The sequence below is a fragment of the Nicotiana sylvestris genome, chromosome 1, assembly GCF_000393655.2.
Source record: "Nicotiana sylvestris chromosome 1, ASM39365v2, whole genome shotgun sequence".
Lineage (NCBI taxonomy): Eukaryota > Viridiplantae > Streptophyta > Magnoliopsida > Solanales > Solanaceae > Nicotiana > Nicotiana sylvestris.
The window spans coordinates 169,825,822-169,840,406 of record NC_091057.1 but is presented as its reverse complement, the minus strand read 5'-3'; the positions used below and the strand labels follow the sequence as shown (position 1 = coordinate 169,840,406).

General features: G+C 38.4%; 1 pseudogene; it reads right to left on the bottom strand.

The window, feature by feature from the left end:
* Positions 1-311: 311 nt before the first annotated feature.
* Positions 312-3,900, bottom strand: LOC104225569 (zinc finger protein ZAT2-like; annotated as a pseudogene).
* Positions 3,901-14,585: the final 10,685 nt, after the last annotated feature.

The window sequence follows — 14,585 nt, the reverse complement described above, 5'->3', positions numbered from 1 at the left end:
CACTCTCTATTTTCTTCACAGACTATTTTCTTATACCTTGTCTGTGAAACCTCACTCTTTCTTTCTCTCTTTGTTGGTGTGAAGAAATGAGAGTTGAAGCTCTCCTTTTATAGCCAAAGCTTCACCCTCTAAAGCCTACAATATTTGACAATTTACACACACTTTTCACAATTCAACAAAGTTGGCTACCAAACCAAACTAATTCAACAAGATTGGCTACCAACCAAATCAAGTCAACAAGGTTGGCTACCAAACCAAAGAAAACTCTTATTAGGCACATGCCTAATACTTCTTCAATGAGATGGACATCATCAGGAAGTGATCCAATGGCACCTTTTGTGGCCACCTAAAGCTTGTCCTGTTGAGAAAACTCTCTGGCAAATTGAACATTCATGAACTTTTGATTTTCTCCTTGAAGCTCCTATTAATGAGGGGTCTTTTTCTAATTGGTAAGATGATGATTTTGAACCTTTAAAGGAATCTTCATTTGTGATCACATTATCATGATTAACTAAGTTGCTATATTCTAATTGATCTTGTTTGGCTGCATAACATCCTTTAATCTTCTTGTGACTTGCCCTATGTCCACCTAAAGCTTGGTGGGAATTGAATACTTTTTTACATGCTTTGCATTCAAACAATCCTTTGGAAGCCCCTTTAGCCTTGTCCAATCTTTATATATATAATCCTGGAAATAGTAGGGCTGATGTGGCACCTTCATTAGAGGAGTATTAGTATTTATCTTTTTTCCTGTTTTTTTGGTCTTTTCCCCTATTTTTCCCCATATATGCGCTCTCTATTATATGATTTCAAATCGTCTTCTTCCAACAGTAGTGCAACGGTCGCAATAACTAATTACAGTAACGGTGCAATTTTAAAGGACGTCTGCTTATGTTATGGGAAGGTTACAACAAAGAATATAATGGTGGCAATTAATACGCCAATCTTTAACCCATTTTCCTCTTCATAAAACTTAGAACAAACAATATATATAAACCACCAAATTTTTTATTTGAGATCAAAATTGAATCTGCAAGAAAAATATGATTTGGGAGTTTGAATTCAATCATCTAAGAAAATAGAGGACAAAGCACAATGTTTGCGGGCAAAATTACACAATTTAAGGCTTTTAGTTTCTCTGGAAGAGAGTTGCGGTCTTGCATACAATGTTTTGTACAATATATCTTTTGCATCAGTAGCTTTGATATATGTTGCTGATATATAGTATTTCATGTCTATGTTCTCACTTCTTTTCATTCTTCTAAGGCTCTGGTTTTGATGTGATTGTACTTTTTAAATGACCGGCGATTAGATTGTATGTACTTTGAAAGTTGAAAAAGAAGTTTTCTGATTTCTGCTTGGGCTTCAAATCTTTGTACATTGTTTACGAGTTGTAGTTGTGTGGTCACATTTGTTAATTATCTAAAGAAGGAAAAGAAAAATAAAACTGTGTGAACTTTTGTGTCATCGATCGATGCTGTTGTGATGCGAAATATCATGCCATGAAACCTCGATATTGAACGACACACCTGTACTGCAGAGAAGTTCTAGCCTAGCTTTACAATGTAATTAAATATAACAAAGGAATCGCATGAATTATGTACACGCTAATTTGGTATTGAAAACATATTTGGAAGTGATGCTTGGTATTTTCTTGTATCATTGGTCACTAAGTTTTTCTTATCCATTTACATTAAATTCTACATAATGTGAATTATACTTGCAAATTAATTTGGTATTGTTCCATCTGATTTCTTTTACAGGATAGCACCAAAGGATAGGGAGCAATTACATGAATACTATTTCAAGTAATATTTCCATTTAGTTATATGATCTGTCTATTTTACTTCTCAGCTATATCTAATGGCATTGCAAAATGCTACCACCAACCTTATTATGAGAGAGTTTGAGGTATTTTTTGTAGTACTACTTAATTAATTCTTGATTGATAATGTTGTTAACATTAGTGTTTGCATGCTCTTACACCTTGTTTTATATTGAAAGAAGTTTTCAAATTTGTTACATTTGGAAATTCTATTCTGATAGGACTGTCGTATTCTATTGTCTCCACTGGTAATAACACCAAGAAAGAGTGATCCATCAAGTAAATTTTTCAAATTGTCGTATTCTTCAGTAACTCACAAATTTATCACTCCTTTCACTTGCATAGTAAACAAATACACTAAGCTTAGGACAAAACGCAATTCGTCAAGGCATATATGGGCGAGGCTTCGATTTTCATGACAGAACTCTATTTATTTCATTTGAATTTTTTCCTTCTTTTTTCTCCGGTATAAATAGAATAATTGTAACCTTCTTTCTTTTGTATTCTTTAACATTTTAATTAGCGAGCCAATAATCCAAGAGTTTTTCATGTTCTTATGCGAGATTTAATATTTTATAGAAAAAACAATTCACCAGCTAAATTTTTTTGAATTACTTTCTAAGAATTATATTTGAGTTTAATTTTTTGACATTTGGAAAAAAAATTGTAAAATGAATGTGTAGGAAAAAAAGAGAGGAAAAAGTAAAAGACGGAAGGTATAGTTTCACTTATATAAATTATTAAGAAAAAGGATCAACTATCTCTAGAAATAATAAATCTGCAAAGATTTAAATATTCCTGAAAATATAAAATTCTATGATAGGAATAATATGGAGTAAAACTTAAAATTAGATTTGACGACTAATATATTTCTAATATTCATATATATTAGACATATATAAGTTATTAAAATATTTTATGACCGCGCAAAATACGGATAAATTCATAATATAAAAAAGTAACTTTTTCTACCATATTTGAGATCTTTGTTTCGATTCACGAGAGGAGTACTATTAAGGTAGGTCATTGGATACCGCCTCTCCTCCTCCTTACTAGGCACATGATTCCTCCGGCTCGATGGTTAATGGTGTTGTGATTCTCGGATCAATATGAAGATTATTTGGGAGGAAAAACAACTCTATTTCACAAGAATAGAATTATAGAGAATTTACACCAAGAATTTCTCTCTACAAAAAACCTCACCAAACTCTCTTTTTGTTCTCACAATCTCTTCCTGGATTGTATTTCAATCTCTCTGGATTGATGTTTCTGTGTAAAACATAAGGCTCTATTTATAGCCTTAAAGAAGGTGGTTGGTGGTTGAATTCTTCATTCAACAATGGAGGCTTCAACAATGGTGGCTTCTAGAATGGGTTGGTGGCTTCAACAATGGTGGGCTTCTAGAATTGGTAGTTGGCAGCAACTGAACTTATCAAATGGTCCACCCTTGTATTGGCTAAATCTATAAGATATTTTGCAAGGAGAAGATCCTCTTGCTCACTTGATATATTATAAGTTGAACTAAAACTTCCAACTTTAGTCCTCAAGGATCTTTTCCTTTTAGACCAACCATACCCTTTTCTTCCACCAATATATTCCTCACACTCTGAATCACCATGTGATGATACCAAGGACTCAATCATCTGACCTACATTTTCCATGTTCAAGAAAAGATTTCCATGGTAAGAATTCTTTCCCACAGTTCTCACATACCCTAGTGCTCTTTAGCCTGTTAGGGTTTGCTCTCAATTGATACATCCTCTTATTATCACTTCCTCCATGTTCGTCTTCCCAATCACTAGCTTCATCATCATCCACAAATGCATTTTCATCTCCAATCCCATGAGCTCTCATATGCCCACCTAGAGCTCTCCCACACATAAAACCCTTCTTACATACTCTACAATGCTTGAAATTAGGCTTTTGTTCCTGATCAGCACAAGCCATGACTAAACAAAAGATAATTTTTAGTGCACATGAAACGGAAACCCTAATAGAGACTACCCACACGGTGATCAAAAAAGTAAAAGGATTTACACCAGTACATAGTCAACTATGTGTGAGAGTAAGACAATAAATAAGAAAGTGAGAGAATAAGTTTGGAGGATGAATCAAGAAAGAAGAAAAAGTAATGGGGCTTGGGTTTTTTTTTGGGGGGGGGGGGGGTGCGCTAGGGGGATGTTGTTGTTGTTCTTGTATTAGAAGTTGTTGTGGGCTTGTATGGTTAAAAGAAAGTTAATCCTAGTTTTTAGTTAGAGCCAATGGTTTGTTTTGTGAGGAGAGGAAAACAGATAGGAGTTCGAGTGGGAGTAAGGGAGTGAAGGTGACAAGTGGAATGAAGGGAAAAATTAGCCCAATAAGATTGAAAGACGTTTTCTACAAACTTAGTGGTGGCGCCATCATCTAACGGCGGAGGCTGATGTATGTTAAACATAGTGACGGGACATCCCTTCAATTTTAAGCCAAGAAATTAAAACTACTACTACCACTAAAGTCGTTATGCGTTCTCCTGTTATATCGCTTGGTTCTGTCCGTTTTTTTAATTTCCACGTAAAATATTGTCTTTCAGAACTTGTCACAATTCAAAATCCCACCTTAAGTATCATGATGATACCTAGCCCCAAGGACTAGATAAGCCTAACACATTGAGAATTAACAGAATTAATCAACTTAACTGATAACCGTAATAACATAACTGAACCGAACGTCAGTCATACAACCCCAAAACCAGTAGTACATAGTTTTAATCTCTACTGAGTACACTAAAAACTCTAAATACAATATTGTTCCGGAGTGAAAATAAACACTAGTAATGTAAGACAAAGATGACTCCGAGGCCTCCGAACGCAATGGTAGGTACTCGAACATAGTTTTAACGAAAGCAAATGATACTGAAAGTGCATCCGTTTGAAGCGAAAAAAAGAACTGGTATTGAATGGTTCATGAACAATGCAAAAAACAGGCTATTAGGACTTAAGTTCAATGTTTTTTTTTTAATCTTTTAGCATTAATGGATCATTTTCAAGGATTTTTGGCAAAGTCAAGTAAAATATAATGATATTTTTCACAAATCATAAGGGTTTGACAGTGAGAAGGCAAGGAGAGGGGATTGCCTTCATTCCTTAAAATTTTTGGCCCCTCTTGCCTTACCCGCTTTGCGATATTCTCTATTTTTACCAGTCGAGGATAAATTCATCCTACCTCGTTTAAGCTTTTCTATTTATCTTTTCCCTTTTTCAATGTTATTTTGCTAAATTGACGAGCTAAAAACTATAAAACTTGTTAATATTCATTTAACATGCCTCTGCCTCACTCTTGTTTTTTATTTTCTAAAGAATTGTTTCAACCTGCACAATCCCGCATAATTATTCTCGCGCCTAACCATGTTTACGATTTGCCATGCCTTGCTCAACATCCAATTCGCCCCATTGCGCTCTCTACTTGAATAATTTCCAAGGAATTGAGGTAATGCGAAATTTATATTTTGATAAATAAACCAAAAGTACAGGCGGGCAAAGGATAGAGCTGGTAAAACAAGGAAAGAAATGTAATACACCGAATATCTTAAACTTCAAAACTGTACGGTTTTCTGTTATTTCGTTGGGGTTGGGGGGGGGGGAGGCGATAGGGGGTTGTGGACGTTGTTATTCTTGTAGTAGAAGTTGTTGTGGGCTTGTACGGTTAAAAGAAAGTTAATCCTTATTTTTAGTTAGAGCCAATGGTTTGTTTTATGAGGAGAGGAAAATATATAGGAGTTCTAGTGGGAGTAAGGGAGTGAAGGTGACAAGTGGAATGGAGTGAAAAATTAGCCCAATAAGATTGAAAGACTTTTTCTACAAACTTAGTGGTGGCGCCAACGTCTAACGGCGGAAGCTGGTGTATGTTAAAAATAGTGAAGGAAACTAATTAACTGCTAAAGTAATTCACATCCCTTCAATTTTTTGGTAAATAAAAGATTTTATTACCAAAGGCAGTAAGTACAAATAACAAGGAAAGTCTAGGGATGAGTTCTCCCTCCAAAAAAAAAAAAAAAGAATACATGTCACTCCTAGCAACTATAACAACCAATCTTCTCTAATTACTCTCCACACACTAAGCTATTAAGGATAAAAATTCAGCTTATCGAGTTCCTTAATTAGTCTGCTTCTTTGCGATCCTCGGTAGAATACTTCTTGGATGATTCTTCTGATAATGCTCCTATGGCCGGTATGCTTAGCCTAAAAGACCCTTTGATTTCTTTCAATCCATAGATGGTATACACATGCTGCCATCTTCCATTGGCGTGGATTTCTGCCTACTTCAGTTCTTCTGACCAACTCATATTTTTTCTCGCAATTTATTGCCATTGCAGCAAACTATTCCATACCTGTGCAGAAACTTCACATTGTAGAAATATGTGGCATATACTTTCTGTCTAAGAAGCACATAATGGACATATTTGATTGTCAACAATTCCCCAATTCATCAATCTATCTTTTGTGGGCAATCTCCCATGAGCTGCTAGTCTGAAGATAAAGATCCATTTAGTGTTAAGTTTGGCAAATATTTTTGTCCCACATCGGTGGGAAGAAGAGTTAGGGGGATTTTCCCCCTATAAAAGAAGGCCTAATGTTTAGGATTTAAATACACCTCTCATTTGCCTTCTCATCTGTTTAAGGCATTTGTATAAAATTCTTTAGTATTATTTCACTTGTATTTTTGGAGTGGAATAAAATATTGGTTGTGTCCGACGAGTAGGCAAAGTTGACCGAACCTCGTAAATTCTGGTGTTCCTTTTATTGTTGCTTTATTGTCTTATTTATTATTTGGTGGCTGTCATAATTTTTGGTATAGTAGTTGTGACTTATTCACACTATATACATTTGGCTTCCGCAACAATTGGTATCAGAGCCAAGGTACTGTCTAAGTATGCTCTGTGGTTGCAGCATAGTCTGATCTTCCACATCAGAAAAGATTTATCTTGGTAACTGAGTCAAGGTTCTGTCTGAGTATGCTCTGTGGTTGCAGCTTAGTCTGATCTTCCACACCAGAAAGGAAATAATCTTGATTTGTGTCGTCAGCTATTAAATAATATTTGTGTCAAAGATGGGAGACAATAAACAAGAAGAATCTACATCAAGTGTCAACAATACGTCATCATTGGCATCTTCGCTTATGACAAGAATTGTGTCAAATGCGAAATTTGCGGTAGAAATATTTGACGGGTCCGGACATTTTGGGATGTGGCAAGGCGAGGTTCTAGATGTCCTTTTTCAACAAGGGCTAGATCTGGCCATTGAAGAAAAGAAACCAGATGTTATTGGAGAAGAAGATTGGAAGATTCTCAACCGTGTTGCTTGCGGTACCATTCGATCCTACCTTGCTAGAGAGCAGAAATATCCATACACAAAGGAAACTTCTGCAAGTAAATTATGGAAAGCACTGGAGGATAAATTTTTGAAGAAAAACAGTCAAAATAAATTGTACATGAAGAAGAGACTGTTTCACTTCACCTATGTTCCTGGTACCACGATGAATGAACATATCACCAGTTTCAATAAGTTGGTCACAGATTTGCAAAATATGGATACAACTTATGATGATGGTGACTTGGCCTTGATGTTGTTGGCGTCACTTCCTGATGAGTACGAGCACCTTGAAACTACTCTACTCCATGGAAATGACGAAGTTTCTCTCAGAGAAGTTTGTTCGGCTTTGTACAGCTATGAACAAAGAAAGCGAGAAAAACAGAAGGGCGGAGAAGGAGAAGCACTATTTGTGAGGGGTCGTCCTCAAAATCAAACGAGGACAAAGAAGGGAAGATCCAAGTCAAGATCCAGACCCAGCAAAGATGAATGTGCCTTTTGTCGAGAAAAAGGGCACTGGAAGAAAGACTGTCCGAAGTTGAAGAATAAGGCCAAACATAACAATGGAAAGGCCATTATGGATTCAAATGTAGCTGATTGTGATGATTCAGACTTCTCATTAGTTACAACAGAGTCATCAACATCATCAGACATATGGTTGATGGACTCGGCTTGTAGCTATCATATGTGTCCCAACAGGGACTGGTTTGTGGAATTTCAAGAAGGAGAATATGGAGTCATCCACACAGCGGATAACAGCCCTCTTACCTCATATGGCATTGGTTCAATACGATTAAGGAACCATGATGGAATGATCAGAACATTAACAGATGTTCGATTTGTACCGGATTTGAAGAAGAATCTCATCTCTGTAGGAGCCCTAGAATCAAAAGGGTTCAAAATCATTGCAGAAAATGGAGTGATGAGAGTATGCTCCGGTGCACTAGTGGTAATGAAGGCTAATCGGAAGAATAATAATATGTACCGCTATCGTGGCAGTACAGTTATTGGGACAGCGACAGTGACATCCAGTGACGACAAAGAGGCAGAAGCAACCAAGCTATGGCACATGCGCTTGGGACATGCTGGAGGAAAATCCTTGAAAACTCTATCAGATCAAGGATTGTTAAAAGGAGTAAAGGCTTGCAACTTGGAGTTTTGTGAGCATTGTGTTAAAGGGAAACAGACAAGGGTTAAATTTGGTACAGCGATCCATAATACTAAAGGCATTTTGGATTATGTACACAGACTTGCTCTGATACCAAGTTTGTCACGACCCAAACTGAAGGGCCATGACTAGCACCCGACCACACTTGCCGAGCACCAACGTACATTTCATCTAACCTTCATTATTATCTTTTAAGGCTGACGAGATCAATATAAATGGTAGACCTAGATCATGGACAACCAGCAATAAAATATGACGGCATGAACATACATAGCAGGGGATGACCAGACAATCAAGAAACTACATATAAGGTATGAGCTACCACGCTACTATGAAAGACTATACAACAAAAACTAGCCGACAAGGCATACCAAACTATACATGAGCCGACACCTGTCTATGAGCCTCTAAAAGAACATAAGTGTTGCAACATAGCCGGAACAGGGCCCCGACATACCCATAATGTCTATAACAAAAATTGCATACCAAGACCAAGGCAAGTCCGGAGAAGGGATCTCGCCAATCACCGCTGAACTGGACAGTCTACTGTGGTGGGGGAGCTGCACCTGCCTGTCTATCAGGACCTGCAGCACGACATGCAGCGTCCACAAATAAAAGGACGTCAGTACGAATAAAGTACTGAGTATGTAAGGCAAGGAACCATAAATACGATCAGTAATGTAAGCAAGGATAGAGAATATACAACCTGTAACATCTTAGTACCTCTGAGGGCTACTTACATGAAATGCATGATACATATGTATAAATACATAAACCTTTAAAGCATTCGCCTCTGTGGGCATCATCATCATCATATCGTACCCGGCCATAATAGGCTCGGTAGAATCGTACCCGGCCACGTGGAGCTCGGTAAAACCCAACTGATCAGTGGTTGCACAATAGGTGCCGTACCCGGCCAACTATAGCGTGGCTCGGTAGAGTAAAATAGATACATATATATAATGCATGCTCGACTCATGGAATCACATTCTAAACCTTTCGGAGTGACGTAAGGTCGGTATCCTCTGTACACGTTATTAGGACTAACTCTTCACTATGAACCTTATAAGAATCAGGAAGTACCAACAACATTGATAACATAAGACTAAGAGAAGCAACATTAACATCAATCGTTCCATAAGAGGGAAAACAATGTAAGTACTGCTAGCTTCTAAGAGTAGAGTATCTTGGAAGATCGTTCATTACATTATGTGCAATCGGAGTCGTGCAAAAGAAGGAAAGGGATAGCCTCACATACCTTGTATATACTGCCCCAATCTCAAGCTATGCAATTGTCAAAACTCCTTAGTCTACAATAAGAGAAACGATACTATCGTTATCATTTAAGCGTCATAACTATTATGTATCGACCACAACCTATTTTACGATGAAACGGACAGCACCTCCCCTATATATATGACCTCACACCATTCAAAACAATCACCAAACAGCCCAAACAACATCAATAATAAACATATTGAGCCTCCCAAAATAGTCCACACACAGCCTAATCACTCCATACATACGACGACCACCGTAGTCGTGTCAAACAACCTGGAAATGTTACGAATAACTATCAGCCCATAACCCTACATATATATGGTGTTTCTCCACACCCTTCCTCCTCCAAAACTCCACAAGATAGTAGTAAAATACGCAGCCCAACAACAACGCAAAACAGTCCACAAAACAATAACATTACTTCCAAGCCTTTCGATATATATTTCACAAGTTCTAGCTTCAATGGCTTAGCTGCAACTTGGATAATCTTAAATACATATAGAGTAAGAGGTTCCTTACCTTTATAAAGAAATAAAAACTCCAATTTGACCTTAAATTTCCATGAAATATCCCTCCAATGCTGCCACAACAACAAAAAAGCGAAACTAGCGATCAATTAGTGTTTTTCGGCACTAGAATCACTTTAGAAGGCTTGAAATCACCTAGGATTGATATTAAGAACATGAGGGAGTATTTACAGAACATAAACCCTTTAAAACAACCTCCCACACGAGCTGGAACGACACAAAAATGAGCAACAACAAGAAGAACAAGAGACTTACTAGCGCCACGGAATTCCCGACACTTGATTTGTGTTGTTTGCCCTTTTTTGGGTCTTGAATCTTGAGAGAACCTTGAGAGGATGTTCCTAGGGTTCTAAGGTCTGAAAATAGTGAAAAGAAATGACTTAAAACGGGTTGGAGTCATCCTATATAGGTCCAAATATCTTAAACCGACTTAGTGGGCCCCATAGAGAGGTGCTTGGCGCAGTCTCGCGAAAACGTGAATATATCTCTACTCCGAGATCGTATCGATGAACGGTTTAATGAGTTGGAAACTAGACTCCTAGATATTTAATTTGGTTGGTAGATCACCCCGTAATTCCTTGTAAATTATGAGAAAAGATTAGAAACATTTGACCCAATGTTTAAGTAAAATTATGAACCTAAGTTGCGACAACTTTTGTCGACTTTTGTTTCATAACTCGTTTGACTTCAAGACTTATGATACGGATATTATATGATTAAAATACCTTAATAAATGACCTCTTGAGTGTATTAAGCACCGCTAGATTACCTGAAAATACGAGTTACAACATCCTTGATTCGTTTAACTTCTAATACTGGTTAATCACCCTTATACACTCTTGTATCACTTAAGACCAATAGGATTGACTTCTTATCATCTAAAAGATAATTCCTTCTTGGATTTATGTTAACTAATATATGGCATGAACTAACACATGTGGATATGGGTTGTAACACCCTCCCCCCCTTAGGAACATTCGTCCTCGAATGTAAGGGTTTATGGGGAGTTTAAATCATCGTGGATTCCAATGGAAATTTCCGATCAATTTTCCCCTATAAAATGGTCACTAGCAAAACTTGCATGTAATTAAGCCCAACATATGGCTTCACAAGGCTACACAAAGCATTATGCGTATTTACATTATCTACATATCACCATTTTGTATTAAGGAGGAGTATTCTCAAATTATTGCTTACCTCATAGAGCCGTTTCACCTTCCAATGTATCCTGTCTTCCACCAGCATCCTTGTTATCTTCATTCTGGAATAAGTAAGGGTATTTAGACTTCATCTCCTCTTCTGCTTCCCATGTCATTTCTTCCATATTTTTGTTCCTCCATAATACTTTGACGGAAGCTACATCTTTTGTTCTCAGCTTGCGGACTTGCCGATCTAATATCGCCACTGGCACTTCTTCATATGATAGGTCCTCTGTAACTTGTACATCTTTGATAGGGACGACTCGAGAAGGGTCTCCAATACATTTTCTCAACATAGATACATGGAATACCGGGTGGACAAATTCCAATTCGGATGGCAATTCTAACTCATAAGCAACCTGTCCAATCCGTCGAAGAATTTTATACGGCCCGATATACCTTGGACTCAGCTTACCTTTCTTCCCAAAACGCATAATACCCTTCATTGGTGAGATCCTCAGGAAAACCCAATCACCAACCTCAAACTCTAGATCACGACGTCGGACATCAGAATAAGATTTTTGCCTGCTTTGTGCCGTCCTCAATCGCTCCTGTATCACTTTCACCTTCTCAATAGCTTGGTGAATCAAATCTGGCCCATATAATTCTGTTTCACCGACTTTGAACCATCCAACTGGTGATCTACATCTCCTCCCGTATAGTGCCTCGTATGGGGCCATTTTAATACTGGAATGGTAGCTATTATTATAGGCGAATTCTATGAGTGGAAGATGATCATCCCAATTCCCCTTAAAATCTAGAACACATGCTTGTAGCATATCTTCCAGTGTCTGAATGGTACGTTCAGCCTGTCCGTCAGTCTGCGGATGAAATGCAGTGCTGAGATTTACCTGTGTGCCTAAACCCTTCTGGAAAGACCTCCAAAAGTTAGCCGTAAATTGAGCTCCTCGGTCTGATATAATAGATATGGGCACACCATGAAGCCTAACAATCTCCTTGATATACAACTTTGCATAATCTTCAGCCGTGTAAGTTGTCTTCACTGGCAGAAAATGGGCACATTTTGTAAGTCGATCAATTATCACCCAGATGGAGTCAAACTTATGATAAGAGCGAGGTAATCCAATAATGAAGTCCATATTAATCACCTCCCACTTCCAGGTCGGAATCTCTATATTTTGAAGCAATCCACCGGGTTTCTGATGTTCTATCTTTACTTGTTGACAATTGGGACACTGGGCTACAAATTCTGCAATAGACTTCTTCATATTATCCCACCAATATTGCTCCTTGACATCATGATACATCTTTGTCGAGCCGGGATGGATGGAATATCGGGATTGATGAATCTCATTCATAATCTTCTCTCGCAACCCTGCCACATTAGGCACACACAATCGGCTCTGGTATCTCAGTGCCCCATCTTTTCCGATCCCAAAAGCCATACTTTTACACTGTTGAATGCTTTCTCTTAATCGTACTAAGATAGGATCTTCATATTGTCGTGCTTTTACCTCTGCTACCAAAGATGATTCTGATGTATTCTGTACAGTAACACCTCCATCATCAGAGTCTAACAATCTGATTCTCATATTGGCTAGCTGATGAAGCTCTTTAATCAACCCCCATCTACCTGCCTCAATATGTACTAAGCTTCCCATTGATTTACGGCTGAGAGCATCTGCCACAACATTGGCTTTACCGGGATGATACAATATCTCGACGTCGTAGTCTTTCAATAATTCAAGCCACCTACGCTGCCTCAAATTCAACTCTTTCTGCTTGAAGATGTATTGTAAACTCTTGTGATCTGTGTAGATGTCAACATGGACGCCGTATAAGTAGTGCCGCCATATCTTCAAAGCATATATTACTGCAGCCAATTCCAAATCATGGGTTGGATAATTCTTTTCATGCTTCTTCAATTGTCTTGATGCATAAGCAATCACATTCCCACGCTGCATCAATACGCACCCCAAACCTATACCTGAGGCATCACAATATACCACATAACCTTCTGTTCCTTCAGGAAGAGTGAGCACTGGTGCAGATGTCAATCGATTCTTCAGCTCCTGAAAACTACGTTCACAAGTGTCAGACCACTGGAATTTGGTAGCTTTTTGTGTTAACTTAGTCAATGGTGATGATATAGAGGAAAATCCTTCTACAAACCGCCTATAATATCCTGCTAGCCCTAGGAAGCTGCGGACTTCTGATGGTGTTGTAGGTCTCGGCCAATTCTTTACTGCATCGATCTTCTGAGTGTCGACACTAATACCCTCATCAGATATCACATGGCCAAGGAATGCTACTGAGTTCAGCCAGAATTCACATTTGGAGAGCTTAGCATATAACTTACGATCCTGAAGCGTCTGTAATACTATCCGCAAGTGGCCCGCATGTTCCGCCTCCGAACGAGAATACACTAGAATGTCATCAATGAATACAATCACGAACACATCAAGATAGGGCCTGAATATAGTATTCATGAGATCCATAAAAGCTGCTGGGGCATTTGTTAGCCCGAACGACATCACCAAGAACTCAAAGTGCCCATATCTTGTCCGGAAGGCCGTCTTTGGAATATCTTTCTCCCTAACCCTCACCTGATGATACCCTGAACGTAAATCAATCTTAGAGAAATACTTGGCACCCTGGAGTTGGTCAAACAGGTCATCAATTCTTGGAAGTGGATACTTGTTCTTTATAGTAGACTTATTCAACTGTCGATAGTCGATACACATCCGTAACGACCCATCTTTCTTCCGCACGAATAGGACTGGTGCACCCCAAGGTGAAGTGCTAGGCCTAATAAAGCCCTTATCCAGCAAGTCCTTCAACTGCACCTTCAACTCTCGCAACTCTGCCGGGGCCATTCTGTATGGAGGAATAGAGATCGGTTGAGTGTCAGGCAACACATCAATGCTAAACTCAATCTCCCTTTCAGGAGGAAGGCCCGGGAGTTCATCTGGGAAAACATCTGGGAATTCGTTAACCACAGGGATTGATTGTAAAGTAGGCGGTTTCGCCTCCGCATCCCTAACGCGAACGAGATGATAAATGTAACCTTTTGAGATCATTTTCCTTGCCTTAAGATAGGAAATAAACCTACCTTTCGGTGTAGCAATGTTCCCTTTCCATTCAATGACGGGTTCACCCGGAAATTGGAACCTAACCATCTTCGTACGACAGTCAACATTTGCATAGCATGAGGCCAACCAGTCCATTCCCATTATCACATCAAAATCAACCATTTCTAACTCAAATAAATTTGCCGAG